Below are 9,056 nucleotides of genomic sequence, written 5' to 3' on the forward strand. Positions count from 1 at the left end.
TGTAGTTTCCACTTTTCAAACTACCTTTGCTCCCAGTGGCAATTCTCTCAACTGCAAGAATATGGAAAATAGAAGACTAGTAAAGATATTGCTGCAATTTGTTGCATATAAGCTAATAAAAGAGAAAGCCCCTCCACTGTGCTCTGTGCTATCATATTTCAAGAGTTGTCCAGCCTTTCTGTTTTTCATCAAAAGTAACATAACTAAAAGCGAAAGACAGGATGAAAAGTTGAAACAATAAGAAAGCCTTGTGCTGTAATAATATGAAACCAATATGTCCTGGTTTGTCAAATTAATTTGACCATTTAATACCACAACACCCACTCTCAATGCTTCATATCAATAAGAAACTTTAAGTTCCACAAATCAGACTGCAGTAAAATTCTAAGATCTAATCCACAGATTGGTAATCAGTGCTGCCTCTTTATCTGTTAATATAACTGTAATGATGTGGTATTTTGGATGAAACTATGTAAGGGATAATCAACGAGGGGGTGTGTATTCTATGGGAAATAATTAACAACGTGCAAGGTGTGTTCCACGACATGCTAGCGGACTGGAACTGACTTTCCAGTGAGTTGCATTATTTTCTATTTTCCAGAGAACGCATAGAGCCCCGAGTTGATTATCCCTTTTATACCATGGCTATAATTTAACACAATTGCCGCTATACAGCAAATGTGTTAATTTGTGGTAGAAATGTGTTCAACATCCATTGAAGTAGCTAGCAAGTTTACTAGATAACTACAGTAGTTGCGGTGGTAACCAAACAAACAGACTTGATAGCAGGGGTGTAAAGTACTGTAATGACCTGGCTCGATCATAAATTAACAAATGTCCAGACAGAGGATTGGGTTTACGAATTCCCGGTTTATTAACCAAACTCAACCTACTGTTTGGTCATAGCCCACGCCAAATAAACCAAGGAAAACAGTATCAAACAACAGTGACCCATCTCTGACCAGACTTAAAGAGAGAGAACAATGGCTAAGCATGGTCTTAAACTTGCTATAATCCTCCCCCTCACAAGGATGAGGGAACAGTATATATACGGTACGTGGCTCTGGAGAACCACTCGATGCTTAGGAAATGTCATTGCCAGAGGGGGGATTGTGGTGGTCCCTGGGGTTTGGGGAAAAGAGGCCCCTCTGTATGGGGCTAATCTGTCCCGGTGCAGTGCCACCTTTCTCTGCCTAGGAGGAAGCTGCACCCAGTACACAAACTCTCCTTTCTTTCTCAGGGGCCTGTAGATCCAGACCAGCTCCCCAGCCACAAAGTGCCTTCCCCGGATGTGCACATCATAGTTCTTCTTCTGCCTCGCACCTGCATTCAGCAGCTGCTCTCTGGCGAAGGTGTGGGCTGTCTCCAGGCATTCCTGGAGTCTCCGGGCATACTCCGGCCCCGGGGGAACAGGAGGGGCATCCAGGGGCCGACCAAACGCCATCTCCGCAGGGGTGCGGATCTCTCTCCCCAGCATGAGGAGGGCAGGCGTGCAGGAGGTGGAGTCTTGAACAGCAGAGCGGCATGCCATGAGGACCATGGACAGGTGCATATCCCAGTCACGCTGGTGTTTAGCAGAGACAATGCTGTCCAAGCGTTTTGTTGAAGCGCTCCACAAGGCCATCACTTTGAGGATGGAGAGGAGTAGTGCGGGTCTTGTGCATACCCAGCCTCTCACACACGGTGGCGAACACACAGGACTCAAAGTTTCTGCCTTGGTCGCTGTGGATGGACTCCGCAGCTCCAAACCTGCTGAACATCCCCGCTGTCAGGGCTTCGACAATGGTCTCTGCGTCCTGGTCAGGCAGAGCATAGGCCTTGGGCCATTTTGTGAAATAGTCCATGAGCACTCAGTGGTTTCCATTGTCTGTGGTGGGGAATGGCCCAACTACATCCACTCCCACCCTCTCCATGGGAGCCCAAACTGGGAACTGTTGGAGCTGAGCATGTGAACGGCCTGGTGGGCCCTTTCTCGCTGTGCAGTTGTCACAGCAGCGGCAAAAGTGCTCCACATCCCTCTTGTGCTGCCCCCAGTAAAAGCCCTGACGGAGGTGGCGGAGGGTTTTTGTGACCCCAAAGTGTCCAGTCCCCACCCTCCCATGAGTACCCTAAAGCACAGCCTCTCTCAGTGCTCTTGGGACCCCCACCTGCCACCTCTCCTCTCCCGTAGCTGGCTCCTACCATGCCCGCTGTAGCACGCCATCAGCTAGCCGCAGTCTCTCAAACTTTGACCACAACCCTTTGGTCGTGAGTGAGAGCGTTGCTACCTCTTCCCACGGTGGCCTCAGCTGCACCTCTACTCACCGTAGCACTGGCTGTAGGTCTGTGTCCCGTCCCTGCTGCCTCCATTCAGCCACATCGACAGTCTGCAGCTCACAGCAGACAGGCCCGCTCGCCCGACACATTGTGGCCCAGACCCCCTCCTCTGCACACAGCTCTCTCTCACGAGCCTCTCTCCCCTCAAAGTAGCGGCGCCCATCTGCAGTATAGGGCCGACGGGACATGGCGTCGGCGTTGGAGTGGCGTGCCCCTGCCCTATGCACCACTGTGAAGTCATACGGCTGAAGCTCCTCCAACCAGCGTGCCACCTGCCCCTCTGGCTCTTTGAAAGATATGAGCCACTGGAGAGCAGAGGGGTCAGTATTTACAGTAAAGGGCTGGCCACCCAGTTAGTACTTTAAGTGTTTGATGGAAGCCACAACAGCGAGGAGCTCCCACCGGGTGACACAGTAGAGGCGCTCATGTTTGTTGAATGTTTTACTGAAGTACGCCACCACTCTCTCCCCCTCTGGCCCCACCTGGGCCAGCACCCCACCCATACCCACATTGCTTGTGTCTGTGTCCAGGATAAATGGCAAGGTGAAGTCAGGGGGGCGAGCACAGGGGCCTCGATCAGTGTACGTTTGAGGGTGCTGAAGGCCTCCTTGCACTCCACTGTCCAAGTGAAGGCCTTGTCCTGCGGCAGCAGGCGGTTCAGGGGGGCAGCGACGCTTGAGAAGCCCCGTACAAACCTCCTGTAGTATTGAGGCAAGGTCCAGGAAGCTCTTCAGCTATTGCTGGTCGGTGGGGGTGGGACAGCCCCCACTTTGTCCTCCATGGTGCTGATACCCTCCTCCACCACTTGGTGGCCCAAGAAGGTCAACTCATTCCTCATGAAGTGGCACTTCTCGGGGTGGAGCTTCAGGCCTGCGGCAGCCACCCTCTCCAGCGCACGCCGTAACGTCCCCAGGGCTGACTGGAAGGAGCTGTCATGGGCCAGGATGTCGTCGAGTTATACCAGACACTCCTGTCGGGGAATGCCATCCAGCACCCTGTCCAGCAAAAACTCAAAAGTAGCTGGAGCATTGCACAGGCCGATGCACAGGACCTTGAACTGCCAGTGTCCTCTGTTAGTGCAGAACACAGTTTTGGCTCTGGCCTCTGGGGAGATGGGCACCTGCCAGTAGCCACTGCGGAGGTCTAGTGAGGAGAACCAGGGGGACCCCCTAACCAGGTCCAGCGACTCATCGATACGTGGTATGGGGTTTGAGTCCTTCCTGGTTACCTCATTCAGCCGCTTGTAGTCCGCACAGAACCTCAGCTTGGCCCCCTTCTTAGGAACCATGACGACTGGTGCCGCCCAGGGGCTGTCTGAGGGCTCGATGAAGTCTGCCCGCTGCATCTCCAACACAGCCTTGTCTACCATCCTCCTGGCGTGCCAGCGGGATACGGCGGGGATGCATCTTGATGAGCCGAGCATCACCTGTGTCGATCTCATGCTGCACCAAATGAGTCTGACCCACCTCTTCCTTACTCAGAGCAAAGATGTCTCTGAACTCAAACAGCAACTGCCACAACCGTTGCTTCTTCTACCCCCTATCTGGGGTAGCTGGGCTGGGGGGGTACGGCCCGGGCTGAGGAGGGATGTGTTGTGGAGGTAGCTGGGGGAATGTAACACACAGCCGTAGGTGACAGAGGGACTGGGGAAAAGTTACACACAAATGTGGGGGAGAGGGGGCAGCCATGAATCTCTGCAGCTTTAACTGTTGGAATAAGGAGGATGTTGTGTTGTGTGAATGTGAAATTAAGGTCTGCGCCCGTGCATTGACTATAGAGGTCTAAATCAGATCACGGTGAGGTACAGTTACCCGCTACCTCTTATCGCCACAGCGATTGAGTCAATGCACGGGGCGCGCTTCTTCACTAAACTGGATCTCAAGAGTGCGTACAATCTGATGCGTATCCGGGGGGAGAGGAGTGGAAGACCACCTCAGGGCATTATGAGTACCTCGTCATGCCGTACGGGTTGATGAATGCTCCATCAGTCTTCCAATCCTTCGTAGACAAGATTTTCAGGGACCTGCATGGGCAGGGTGTAGTGGTGTATATCGATGACATTCTGATATACTCCGCTACATGCTCCGAGCCTGTGTCCTTGGTGTGCAAGGTACTTGGACGACTGTTGGAGCATGACCTGTACGTCAAGACTGAGAAATGACTGTTCTTTCAGCAGGCCGTCTCCTTCCTAGGGTATCGCATTTCCACATCAGGGGTGGAGATGGAGAGTGACCACATTGCAGCCGTGCGTAATTGGCCGACTCCCACCACGGTAAAGGAGGTGCACCGATTTTTAGGGTTTGCCAATTACTACCGGAGATTTATCCGGGGTTTTGGCCAGGTGGCTGCTCCCATTACCTCACTGCTGAAGTAGGGTCCTGTACGTCTGCAGTGGTCGGTTGAGGCGGACAGGGCTTTTGGGCACCTAAGAGCTCTGTTTACCTCGGCTCCCGTGCTGGCCCATCCGGATCCCTCTTTGGCATTCATAGTGGAGGTGGACGCGTCCAAGGCTGGGATCGGAGCCGTGCTCTCTCAGCGCTCGGGCACGCCACCGAAGCTCCGCCCCTGTGCTTTCTTCTCGAAGAAGCTCAGCACGGCGGAGGGGAACTATGATGTGGGGGACCGGGAGCTGTTGGCTGTGGTTAAGGCTTTGAAGGCGTGGAGACATTGGCTTGAGGTGGCTAAACACCCTTTCCTCATCTGGACTGACCAGCGCAACCTGGAGTACATCCGGGCAGCTAGGAGACTGAATCCTCGTCAGGCAAGCTGGGCCATGTTCTTTACCCGTTTTGTGTTTACCCTGTCCTACAGACCAGGTTCTCAGAATGTGAAGGCAGATGCATTGTCCCGGCTGTATGATACAGAGGAGCGGCCCATGGATCAGACTCCCATTCTCTCGGCCTCCTGCCTGGTAGCACCGGTCGTGTGGGAGCTGGACGCGGACATTGAGCAGGCGTTGCGTACAGAGCCCGCTTCCCTCCAGTGTCCCGTCGGGCGTCAGTACGTTCCGTCTGCTGTCCGTGACCAGTTGATCTATTGGGCCCACACATCACCCTCCTCTGGTCTTCCAGGGATTGGTCGGACGGTGCGCTGTCTGACTGGGAAGTACTGGTGGCCCACCTTGGCTCAGGACGTGAGGGTTTATGTTTCCTCCTGCTCGGTGTGCGCTCAGTGTAAGGCTCCAAGACACCTGCCCAGAGATAAGCTACATCCCTTACCCATTCCACAACGAACTTGGTCACACCTGTCGGTGGATTTTCTAATGGATCTTCCTCCCTCACAGGGAAACACCACGATCCTGATCGTTGTGGATCGTTTCTCTAAGTCCTGTCGTCTACTCCCTCTGCCCGGTCTCCCTATGGCCCTACAAACTGCGTAGGCCCTGTTTACACATGTCTTCCGGCAGTACGGGGTGCCTGAGGATATACTGTCTGATCGAGGTCCCCAGTTCACTTCGAGAGTCTGGAGGGCGTTCATGGAACGTTTGGTGGTCTCGGTCAGCCTCAACTCGAGTTTCCACCCCGAGTGTAATGGGCAGGTGGAGAGAGTGAACCAGGATGTGGGCAGGTTTCTGCGGTCCTATTGCCAGGACCGGCCGGGGGAGTGGGAGGCGCTCGTGCCCTGGGCAGAGATGGGGCAGAAGTCGCTCCGCCACTCCTCCACTAACCTCTCCCCCTTTCAGTGTGTATTGGGGTACCAGCCGGTTCTGGCACCGTGGCATCAGAGTCAGGCCGAGGCTCCTGCGGTAGACGATTGGTTCAGAAGCACGGAGGAGACCTGGGAAGCCGCCCATGGTCACCTCCATCGGGCCGCGCTGCGCCAAAAGACCAGTGAGGCCCCGGTGGTCGCACCGGGGGACAGGGTCTGGATCTCGACCGGAAACCTGCTCCTCCACCTGCCCTGCCGGAAGCTGGGCCCGCGGTTTGTGGGGCCATTCAAAGTCCTGAGGAGAGTGAACGAGGTATGTTACAGGTTACAGCTTCCCCCTGATTACCATATTAACCCCCCATTCCATGTGTCTCTCCTCAGGCCGGTGGTGGCTGGCCCGCTCCAGCAGTCTGAGGTGCGGGAGGTTCCTCCACCCCCTCTGGACATCGAGGGGGCCCCAATGTACTCCGGCCGTTCCATCCTGGATTAGAGGCGTCGGGCGAGGGGCCTTCAGTACCTCGTGGAGTGGGAGGGGTACGGTCCGGAGGAGAGGTGCTGGGTTCCGGTGGCTGATGTATTTAACCCTGAACTGCTGCGGGAATTCCACCATCGCTGGCCGGATCACCCTGCGCCTCGCCCTCCGGGTCGTCCCCGAGGCCGGTGTCGACGCACCGCTGGAGCAGCGCGTCAGGGGGGGTACTGTCACGACTTCCGCCGAAATCGGCTCCTCTCCTTGTTCGGGCGGCGTTCGGCGGTCGACGTCACCGGCTTCCTAGCCATCACCGCTCCATTTTTCATGTATCCATTTGTTTTGTCTTGTTCCCTGCACACCTGCTTTTCATTCCCCAATCAATCTACATGTATTTATTCCGCTGCTCCACATCATGTCTTTGTGTAAGGTTGTTTGTGTTCCGTGTGTATTGTTGACGCGCCAGACTGGCTTGTTTTTTCCGTGGTTTTTTTCACAAAGATGTTTATTGTTAAACAAAGTTCTTGTGACTGTTTTGCACGTTTTGCACTTTTGCCTTAATAAAGTGTGTGCCTGTTCACAAATCTCTGCTCTCCTGCACCTGACTTCGCTACCAGTACGCACACATCTGACACTTAATATAAGGAATTTGAAATGATTTATACTTTTACTTTTGATACTTAAGTATATTTTAGCAGTAACATTTACTTTTGATATTTATGTATTTATGTAAAACCAAATACTTTTAGACTTTTACTCAAATAGTATTTTACTGGGTGGCTTTCACTTTTACTTGAGTCATTTTCTATTACGGTATCTTTACTTTTACTCAAGTATGACAATTGGGTACTTTTTCCCCAACAGCTTGCTAGTTTGGCAAACCAAACCATCAGTCTTAGCTTGCCATTATGAAACTTGAATTCAACCATGCTAATGTGTCTTCAATTCTATGTTTGCTTTCAAAAGCAGCTCAAACATAGAACATGTAAGAATGAACTATAGCCATTGAATTCTACCATGCAAATATACTGTAAATACCATGCAAATATACAAATATAAAGCCTGAAGGGTTGTAGTATATGGCCAATATACCACGGCTAAGGGCTGTTCTTACGCATGTTGCAACTCGGAGTGCCTGCATACAGCCCTTAGCCGTAATAAACTGGCCATGTATCACAAACCCCTGAGGTGCCTTATTGCTATTATAAACTGGTTACCAACGTCATTAGAGCAGTAAAAATAAACGTTTTGTCATACCCATGATATACGGTTTGATATACCACGGCTTTCAGCCAATCAGGATGCAGGGTTTGAACCACCCAGTTTATAAAGGGAAATAATGCACGCTCTAGAATGCCCTTCAAGCCAATCAGAAAAAAGTATTCAACAATGCCATGGTATACATTGCAATACCAAATGTAATGATTGATTTACAGTATAACCAGCCAACATATGATTCAATGATGTACTGTAAATCTAGCCAAGATGAACCACAGATCATTTACACAGGACTGCATTTCATCTCATTCTCTGTCCTTATTCTGCACTCCCACCCACCTGGCATTCTCTCTCTCTCTTTCTCTCTCTGTCTCCCCCGCTTCCCCTCTCTCTATCTCGCTCGCTGCCTCAAACGCCCTCTATCCCAACTTAGCTTTACCTGTCAGTCTTGGCTGCCTCTCCCAGAGCACACACCCCCACAGAGAGCGAGAGAGAGAGGAGATAAAACTAAGTCACATGTCATTCTCCCTTTTTCCAATATGATACAGCTCAGGTCTGGGGTTACACATTTGTGCCCAGTAAATCATTCCTCTGACAGGCAAGTAGAGGGCCTTTTATCAGCTCAGAGATTACATCTTCAATGCCAACCACAGTCAGTTGGTAAATTGGGAATACTCTATCTAAGACAAAATAGAAAATTACAAAAAATTGTTCTTTGAGGCTAAAATTCTCATTTTGTTTTCTGGTATAATTTGCAAGGGTTGCTTCCTGGCATTGTTGGCAGCATGTATTTTGGCGTATCTAGATAACCAACAGTGATCACAGCAATATAACCACAGTTATTAGTTATGGTAAGCAAAAACATGCATCAAATGTAATTTGAATGCATTCTCTTCAGCAACATAATGGCCATCAGGCATTAACAGTAAGTACAAATATGGCCTGTATCCCTTCATAAACACTTGGCTCCAAGGGCCCAGTTGATTGGAGCGTGGTGTTTGCTACAACATATTTGTGGATTTAATTCTTGCATGGGTCATAGATACTTAGTTTAAAATGTGTGGTAACTGCAAATCACTTTGTTTACAAGCATCTGCTAAATAACCATTACTACATTACAGCTGATGAGCCAAACTGCTTCTCATCTCCTATACTCTGCCTCCCTCTATTGGGGAAATATTTACACTACATGACCCTAGAGTAATTACAGAGAAAATGTGACGTGATCTCTCTGTGATTAGACTACCACTTTAAACTGAACACAACACGTTTTTTAATTATGTTCTTCTGTCAAAGACTGAAGACCTTGAAATATATGCGTCATCCTAGACCTGGAAAAACCTAACCGTGGTGGAATTGGCAGACCCTCATCCAAACGTCATTGCAGTAGTGTAGCAATTGAAGG

The sequence above is a fragment of the Salvelinus alpinus genome, chromosome 2 (genome assembly GCF_045679555.1).
Source record: "Salvelinus alpinus chromosome 2, SLU_Salpinus.1, whole genome shotgun sequence".
Taxonomy (NCBI): domain Eukaryota; kingdom Metazoa; phylum Chordata; class Actinopteri; order Salmoniformes; family Salmonidae; genus Salvelinus; species Salvelinus alpinus.